Source organism: Diabrotica undecimpunctata, chromosome 11 (assembly GCF_040954645.1).
Source record: "Diabrotica undecimpunctata isolate CICGRU chromosome 11, icDiaUnde3, whole genome shotgun sequence".
Classification (NCBI taxonomy): Eukaryota; Metazoa; Arthropoda; class Insecta; order Coleoptera; family Chrysomelidae; genus Diabrotica; species Diabrotica undecimpunctata.
Genome location: NC_092813.1, coordinates 7,423,287 through 7,433,206, shown reverse-complemented (window position 1 = coordinate 7,433,206; position 9,920 = coordinate 7,423,287). Strand labels below are relative to the sequence as shown.

Here is a 9,920-nt window from a genome sequence, read left to right as displayed (position 1 = left end):
GTATAGCTTAGAAGTTACATTAGGTACTTATTTATGAACCCGGTATTTTCATACTAGAAAACACAGCGTATATTTTTCTAAAGGTTGCTATTAATATCTAAGAGTAATAAGTAAAAATATTGTGTTTATTTTTAATATAATATCGCCCCTTAAGAAACAATCCCACCAAACATTTTAAAAGATTAATTATTTAATTCTTTGTCACAATAGATTTGTAATATTGACAGCCAATTTGTATTTAATATATTCAACCAATCACACTAAGCTAAAAAAGTCACGTGATTGTTGACATCCGGTTTTTGCCAAATATTTATTTCCTTTTTTCCTTTTTCATGAGCAACGATAGAATATTTCTGTCGATTGATTGAAAGATTAATTTATAAAGGTATACCTGGAAATTTTTAAATATAAATATTTCATTAATATCCTTTTTAATATAATTTGATATCATTTATACAGTATTATTAAATGCTAAATACGAAGTATAACGATATAAATTATTATTAACAATTAAACGTTTCTTTTTCAGAGTCAGCCATATTGGTATTGTAGTTCCTACACCTTTTTCCTGCTATTCTTGAGAAACTGGGGTAAGTATTTTATATGAGATTTTTTAAATTAATCAATATTATCTATTTTATTTTTTTTTTTTCTATATGTCTTATTTGGCTTTGGTAATATTATGCTATATGGTATATTTTACATTGACAGTTTTGATTTTTATAAAAACCGGCATTTCCATTTTACTGCGTCATAAATTAGTTGGAACGTTTAAAATGTCCTACCGATATATTATGTCACCACTACTTGTAATTTTTTATTATAGAAGGACTCAGACGTAATTCTTAATAGCCAAGCAAAGTTAATACAAAACCAATTATTTTATTATGTTCCACTTTTACCCATTTTAATACTTTTCTTATATATAAATTGTTACGATTTAATGTAGGTTAGACTTCGTAGTCAACATTTAGATACATAGTCATGTGCTGCCTACCTTTTGACAACTTTTAGTAATTAATGTAAAATACCTATTATAGGTTCAAATCTGTACCCTGATGCAAGGTTTTTTTATATGTACTTATATGAATATAATTTCAAAAGGGAAGCAACCATTTTATGAAGAGCAGTATGCTTAATCTTTATTTTTGTTATTAAATAATGTAACATAATATGTTTAAGTAAAATTAGGAAGCACATCACAGTGTTCTCACATAAGACTGTGGTAGTTTTTGTAAATTGAGCTTAAATTACTTGTATAATTCTTTTAGACCTCGTTTTTGCTGATTTAAAGAGTTTAAACATTATTGATATAGCATAGAAGACACAGTGGTCATTATCGTTGACAAGTATGCTAAGACTTGTCGCAAGGGGTTTATGTTTGCAGTCACTCTTGTGAAGAACTCATCTTTTACTTGTCTGTATGTATATTTTACCACATTCACAAGGTATACCATGGATGACGTTACAACTCTTTTCCACTGGGATAGCATCTTTTAGTTTTGAGTGGAATGATTTATCTTCTTATTATTATAATTAGGAATTTTTATATTAAATTGATTGAACAATCTAGTGAGAGGTTGTGTAAGATTATTAATGTATGGTAATGTTCCATATTATCTGACCTGTACAGAGGTGTCAATGTTAGTATGTTCTTGATTTAATTTACTGTCTAATACATTTATTTCTGTTTGTGTATAACAGCTGGTTTAATAGTTTTTTAGAATAATTAGGTACATAGAAGAGTTTCATATAAAAATTTTAAGTTTTTTTCTGTAAACACTGGATGTGAAATCTTTAAAAATCTATTTTTAGTTGCTAGAACTGTATTAACATTTTGTTTAGAGGCTGGGGTGATAAGAATTAAAAGGTATATATCTGCCTGAGATTATTTAAATACATTTATTTTTGTTTATGTATAACAGCTTGTTTAATAGTTTGTTAGGATAATTATTAGGTCCATAGTAGACTTTCAAATACCAATTTGAAGTTTATTTCTGTAAACATTGGATGTGAAATCCTTGAAAATCAATTTATTGCTAGAACTATATCAACTATCTGTTTAGAGGGTGGGTGATAAGAATTAAAAGGTATATATCTACCTGAGTTAGTGTTTTTTTTATACCAATCTACACAAATAATGTTATTTTCAGTTCTAACAACTCTAGTATCAAGTACCACAGTAAACTGCAGATGAGTGTTGAAAGAATTAAAGATTGGTAGTGTATTTTGCATTTCATTATGTGATACAGCTGTTATCAGGTCATCTATATATTGTTAAATAAATGGAAATTAAAATTTCACATTCTGATGTACAAAATACAACTATTTATTTATTACAATTTCAGTCACTATTGGCAAGGCAGATCCACCCATCAGTAATTCTAATGTTTGTTTGTAAAACTTGTTATTAAAAGAAAAATATGTATGGCTATAAATAAAAGCAATAATTTACACAAAAACTTTTTTAGGAATCTTACAAATGGGCTGTATTAAAGTCATTCGTCAAGTTGTATATTAGTGAATAATAACACAACATAAAATGACACAACTACAACTAAGTTATCTGGTATGATTGTATTATTGATTTTTTGTGCAAAGTCGAATGTCTTTAATCTTAAATTTGTTAAATTTATTAAAAGAAGTAGCTAACACATCATGTTTGCCAAAGGATGAAAAGATGAGTTTATACATGATACTATTGTTCTAAGGGGCAAATAAGGTTTGGGAATTTTAGGTAGCCCGTAATATTTTGGGCAAATGCTGTTGTATGTGGTGATGAATTTTGCTAATTGATCTGAGGTGTGTTCTCTACTTTTGAGTCTTTTAACCAACTTATACAATAAATACTTACAACTTATATAACAATGCCTAAGTTTCATGGTCACTCAGGAGGTCCAATGATATTTGAATATGCGACATATCCTTATCCATTAGGACAGTTACATTACTTTGATCGGATTTTGTGACTAGAAAATTCGGATTCTTTTTCAGAGAGGTTCTAGTTTCTTTTTCGATTGAGAGTGAGAGGGACCTATCTGTTTTGTTGGGTTGTATGGAGTTTGTAATTTAATTAGTAGATAAGCTTCTAACTAGATTTTGGTCTTTTTTCGGGTGTCCATGTGATGATATTTTCTACCTCACTGATCAATTTAAAGTTGTCTATGTCTTTAGGAGTTGTGGGTAGGTTAAATTTAGGACCCAATGCTAAGACGTCAATAATTAGTAATTTTGCTAGTTGTTTCAATCTTGATGTCGTCTCAGTTCCAAAACGTGTTCATATTGTATCGGATTGTCCCCATTGTAGGTATCACTAAAAGAAATAATAAATTTCAACAATCTGTATTTATATAAATGTATAAATGTATAAATTATATATATATATATATATATATATATATATATATATATATATATATATATATATATAGATATATATATATATATATATATATATATATATATATATATATATATATATATATATATATATATAGTTTGTTGTTTCCTGACCTTAAATATTGGTATCTAACATTGACAAATATCATCTAGCAGGTATCTTAGAACTCGAGTGTTTCAGGGTTGTATCTTAAAAATATCCGCCATGGCGCATTTAAAAACAACTCAATTTACTAAATTATGATGCATATTGGAAAGATCTTTGATATCGGTCTTTGATATTATTAATAAAATTTGGATCCTTTTTTATGTAAACCATGTCCAATAATAATATGCATCTTTTGTTGTAATTTTGTTCTTTTTCCAAAATCTGTACATTTTCAAAATCAAAGGAATGGCTATTTTCTAGAGAATGTTTGGCTAGGGCTGTTGTGTTTGTACACTATGTTTGTGTGCAACATTCAACAACCCTTCTATGCAGGCATTGGTGTATTTGCCCAATATATGTTGAATTACAGTATTTACTATTTATTCTATAAATAACATTTGATTGATGATCTTTATTAACCTTGGGTTTAAATTTTGAAAAATATGTTCCAGATGTTTTTGATGATTTATGTCCAACATTAATATCGTATTATCATATTTTGCCAACATTTTTGACATTTGTTTACAAAATCCATTAATGTATGATAAGGATATACAGTGTTCTTTAATTTAGTCACATTATTATTATTATTGCTAGGTATGCTTTGGGTTTATTTAGGATTGGTATTGCAATTTGATTGATTTCTGATAATACTTCTTTTTTAATTAGATGTTTTAATTAGATTATGTTGTAAATTTCTGGTGGATAGTTATTTTTTTTCCAAGATATCTTTCAGCTTTTCTCAGTTTTGCGAAATGGTATTTTGGCTTAATTACCATCTCAGTTAGACTGAATACAACACTTCTTTTATAGACTATGTGTGCGTTGATATTAAAAATTCTTCCGGACCAAAAATCTTTTGTACACCAGTTAGTTGTTATCATTTGGTTAATGTTGCTATATTCTAAACTTAAGTCAAGAAAAGTAATTTTATTGTTTTCTTCTAGTTCATAATTAAATTTAATGTTATTATGGAAATTATTGAACATTTCAAGAGTATGATCGATTTCATGATCCGGAATGCAGAGTAAGCAGTCATCAACATATATCATATATATCATTTGTAGAAATGTATGTTGCATTTTAATTTAGAGATGACTGTTTTTTTAATATTTCCATTACTAAGTTTGCCATTGGTGCTGAGAGAGGCGAAGCCATGGCCACTCCAGAAATCTGAGAATAGTATTCATGTTCATGTCGGAAGAACGCTAAGTTGAGGCAGAATTTTACAACCTTTAGAATTTCTTTAAGTGGAAGAGAAATATGTTATTCCATCTAGTTTTCACACAGTTTAAAGCTATTTGAATTAAAATGTTAGTGTATAATGATTTTTTACGTCAAAAGATATAAGTTTGTGATTAATTGGTACATACTGTTTTGAAATAAAATTGTGAACATCCCATGAATTCCGTATATGATTCAATTTTACCGATTCCATTTCCCAAAATGTCTGCAAAATATTTGGAAAGGTTGAATGTCGGACTTCCAATATTACTAATAATTGTGCGAAGAGGAATGTTGTTTTTAAGTACTTTTGGAAGTCCAAAAATATATGAAGATATGCCATTGTGAGATATTAATTTATTTCTTGTATGTATTTATATATTTTATGTATATTTATGTATATAAGTTGTATGTATTTCTTATTCTACCATTTGTTAATGAGAGAATTTAAACAAGTTTGGATTTTATTTGTAAGATTTGTTTTTTTTTTGTATACTGTTTCATCATTTTATTCATGTTTATTTTAATTTGATTTATCATGACCTAAATCATTTTATTTATTGATGTTTTGTTGTATTTTTGTTGTATTTTGTTCTAGGGAAGCTTTGTTTTAAATAATAATTATATTGACTTTTCTGGTGACCTGCATATTATTGTATTTTTTGAATATAATTTGTGATTATATGACTTCAGTTAAAAAATAAAAACCTCATAATTAACAAATACAATAATAATTTCACACGAGCATTTTTTAATAAAGGGAAAATAATATATGAAAATATTTTTAAAAAAATTAATAACAGTATTTAATCAAAATAAAATTAAACAGCTTATAGAAAAACGAAACCAATTAAAAGTAAATTTAAAACCAGAGAATGGTTGGCTAGTGAACTTAACTCAAAGCAACATACCACCAAATGCAGAATACTTTTTAAGTTTAGGTCCTAACTTTTCTTTACCTTGCCAAAAAATTTCCTACGTTTAACATTATTGCTGGCATAGAAAATGATCTTTAACATACATTAATAACTCAAGAGTCACCAGAAGAGTCAATAGAATTATTATTTAAAACAAACTAAAGCTTTCCTAGAACAATGGCAACACAACTGTAATAATGTTAAAATCTGAATATTTAAACAAACGTAAATTACTTTTCAATGATGAAACAGTATACAAAAAACAAAAAAAAAATCCTACAAGTAAAATCCAAACTTGTTTAAATTCATATACGAAAATGGTTGCGTTTCGATTTAATTTGAGTCTCTTACCACTCCCTAACACGTGTTTCTGGGTCTACCCGTCATCAGAGAGAGTTTGTGAGAAGACTCGAAGAAGAGTCTTCTCTGGATTTTTTAACTTCTGGGTAGATATTCTTTACCTCTCTGTTTATGTAGGCTTCTTCTATGTTTTTCAATTGCTTTTTTAGTTGTTCTCTTTTCTTTTTTCTGCAAATTCTTTGCACTTCCCTTCTTCTTGCCACATAGTTTTCGATCGCATTTTGGGTATTTTCTTTATCTCTTTGTAGTTTTGCCGTGGTTCTTCTTGCCAAAACATTCCTACATTCTTCATCAAACCAGTTTTGCCGTCTTTTTATATGCTCTCTTTCTATACACTTTTCCGCTGCGTCCGACATGGCTGTCTGTATGGTCTGACACTCTTCATCTATATCCTGTTTGACTGAATTCTCCAGTTTTTTTATTTATTTTTTCCTCTAGTCTGTTTACAACCTGCTTCTCCTGAAGGCGCTCTAATTAGTAATTTAATCTATCTTTAACAGATTTTGGTATTATTGGTAGTTCTTGTTTTAGTTTTGCTATTATTAGTGTATGGTCACTGTTGGTATCTGCACCTCTGTAATTCCTGCGATCGATTATTGCCTTATCATGTTTGTTTTCAATTAAGACCTATCTATGATCTATGACCTACCAATGATCTATCTCATTTTCCTTTTTCCATCGGGAGAAGTCCATGTTACCTTATGAATGTCTTTGTGATCAAACCTTGTGCTAGCTATCTTATGAATCTTACTCCAAAATATCTCTTGGTCCCTCCACTCTTGAACAGTGTGCTCATTCCTATTTTTATTATTTCATTTCCCAGTTGTTTCGTTTCTTGCAGGACAAGGATATCTATTGTATATTTTTCCATAATTTGGTCTAAGTTTCTTAAAGCTCCCTGCTCATTAGTACCTCTCACATTTCAAGTTCCTTCTTTTGTGTTTATTTTTCCATGGTGGTATTTCTTTACCTTGCCGTTTCGGTCTGTATTGATATTATTTATACTTGTCCAGAACTTGAATTTTAAACTTAAACCATGTTAAAAATGTCCAAGTTTGTAGCTGTATTTTAAGACTATTCACAATGTACATTAAATCTATAGTTTTTGTTTTAGGCATCGCATCTTACGAAGATTCAATCATAAGCGAATTTATTAAAATGAGTGATGTTAACCAACAACAACAACCAAATGATAACAGACCTCAAGAATCAGTCAACGTTCGTGGAAATCCGTCTCTCCAGGACCAGGAGAACCGCTATAATTTAAGAAGACGTGTAATCCGTCCTTCGAGGGAAGAGCGCCCATCTGCTCCTCCAAGAGCAGCTCCTATCCGGAGAAGTACAAGGCGTAGAGCTCAACCGCGCCGACCACTAGAACCAATCTTGGAAGAGCCAGATATTGTTGGCGATAACCCCGATGAGCCAACAAGACGCTCGAGCCAACAAAGACGGGCAGGCGAAGTGAATTTATCCTTTTATTCTCCTATATTACCGGAACCTATGAGAGAATCTTCCAGGAGAATAATTAAACATAGAAATGAACCACCCCAATACCTGCGCCAACAAAGACGGCCAGCGCCAAGTGCTCCACGCAGCGGACCCTCACTATTTGACCCTCAGGGACCGGGAGCTATCAAAGCTCCTCCACCGAAAAGTACAAGAGTCTTACACAAACTTCCCCGACTATAGTAATAATATTTCAATAGCCAAATATTCTTAGCGATAACCGAAATAATTAGGTGGTGGGTACTAGGTATATAGGTAATCTATTATGCTATGAGCAATAAAAAGTTTATCACCCATTGATGGTTAGTGTGTTATAAAATTATATTATTATTTATGTTTAATTAAGGTAGTATTACTGTTTAGAATGCTAAAAAATGACACATTTTCAACAATTTGTGTTGATTAATTATTTTTTTGTGTCTTATCTATTATACATGACAATCCAACTTTTTTTTATTATTATACAACTTTTTTAGATCACAAAACATTCTTTTTTTTCTTTTTCATTGTTCCTATGTTTTAAAGATGACGCCAAAAATGTTTCGTCCAAAAATTAATGCTCCATGATGGACAGTTAATCTCTGAAACGGCAAATCTGAAACATATAATTCGTAAAGTGTTTTAAAAAAGAAGTGTCCTTACGTGATATAGTAGAAAAAAAGTTGAAAATTGTCAAAAAAAGCAAAATGGCGGACGCTTAAAAAAATTGTTCTTTTCTCTATGAGAGTTTTTCACAATTTAACAAAAAAAATAAAATTTTTGTGATCGAAAAAAGTGGAAAAGTCAATTTTTGATTAATTGTTTCAAATATGCGCCATTTTGTTTTGTTTTGAGAATTTTTAATTTTTCTGCTAAACTATCCCCAAAGCCACTTTTTTTTAAACCCTTCTCGAGTAATTTATGGACGAGAAATTTTTTGGAGTCATCTTTTAAATACACCCACAATGGAAAAAATTGAAAAACAAATTTTGAAATCTTCAAAAGTTGTATAAAAATATAAAAGAAGTTTAATTACCATATATCATGAGATACACAAAAAAAATGTTCAAAATGTGCCATTTTTAGCGTTCTACACCAGAGGTTCCCAAATTTAATTTTAGATAGACCACCTGCTATTCACTCTTACAGATTTAAATTTCTAACAGTAGTCTCACATTTTTACACATTTATTAATTAAATTTAAATAAAAACTATCTGTTACAGTTACAGTAATCTCCTCAGTTAATTATGTCCAGTTTGTTACATTTTTTTGTTATTGGATCTATACCTTCGCTGAAACTCCTTTTTATCAGGTATGAATATGAAAAAGAAATTAAAAACTTTCCCGCGGTATTCCATAATATAAGCAAAAGGTATGTCTTTTTGGAGCTAGAATTGTTGTTATTCGATTCTAAACCGTACCTTTAAGTTATTCGTTAGTGCTTATTCAAATCAATTCTTTTTTTACATAATGTAACATCCGTTTCTTTAATGCGTCAAAATATCCTCAAATCTACTTTCAAAATCTGAATAAATGGCATTCAAATGTTGGACGTAGATTGAAATATCGTCTTTCTGGCACATTACCTGAAACAAATTGGTGAACTGGGAAAATTCGTTCCGTGTAATGTTTTACTTCATCTGTTTAATTCTAGCAAGAAATGCTGAAATGATTAACTTTGCTTTTATCAAATTTAAACTGTCACCTTGCAACTGCAAGTTTCCCTTATTAAATTTAATAAAAAAATCTGCCAAATAAGCAATGTTGGTTTTTCAATTTAATAAATTTTCTTTCAAATTTTTATTTTTGCTATTGAGAAACTCGTAAAAGAGTTTCTTCACACACCTGCACAAATAACCGCGTATTCACGCAATCTTACATTCAAATTTTTAGCAACTAAATGCTGTTTCGTACTGACGCAGTGTATTGGTTATACTCCGGTTACATTTTCTTTTAAAAACATAAAACCAGGATAACGGCCAACCGTAGCAGGTGCTTCATCTGTAACTACCAATATAAAATTTGATATACGATTTAGTTGTTTCAAGCAGTGAGCCTTTAAAACATAATATACTAATTCGCCTTTTTTATCGGTTGTCAAAGTTCTCGCAAACGCAATCTTTTTGGATATTTTGATCAATAATAAAACGATTATATGCCAATAATAATGCTTCATTAACAATTAAAATTGAGTCGTCCAGCTGTGTAGAGAAATGGGTCGTTTGCAAATAATTACACAAGAAGCTTTCAATATTATAACTCATTTCATCAATACATCTTTAAATTGTGTTGTTTTTTAAAGAAACTGTTTTAATGATATCAGATGCAGGTTTGTGTAGAACAGTTTTTAAAAGCTCTTTAACGGCTGGCAAAATAAACGCTTCGA

General features: G+C 29.6%; 1 long non-coding RNA gene across 1 annotated transcript; it reads left to right on the top strand.

Annotated features, from left to right (window-relative positions):
- Positions 1–350: 350 nt before the first annotated feature.
- Positions 351–7,192, top strand: LOC140452903 (uncharacterized). The gene is made up of 3 exons (XR_011952240.1): positions 351–385; positions 530–590; positions 7,163–7,192. It is a non-coding gene; the product is annotated as an uncharacterized lncRNA (long non-coding RNA).
- Positions 7,193–9,920: the final 2,728 nt, after the last annotated feature.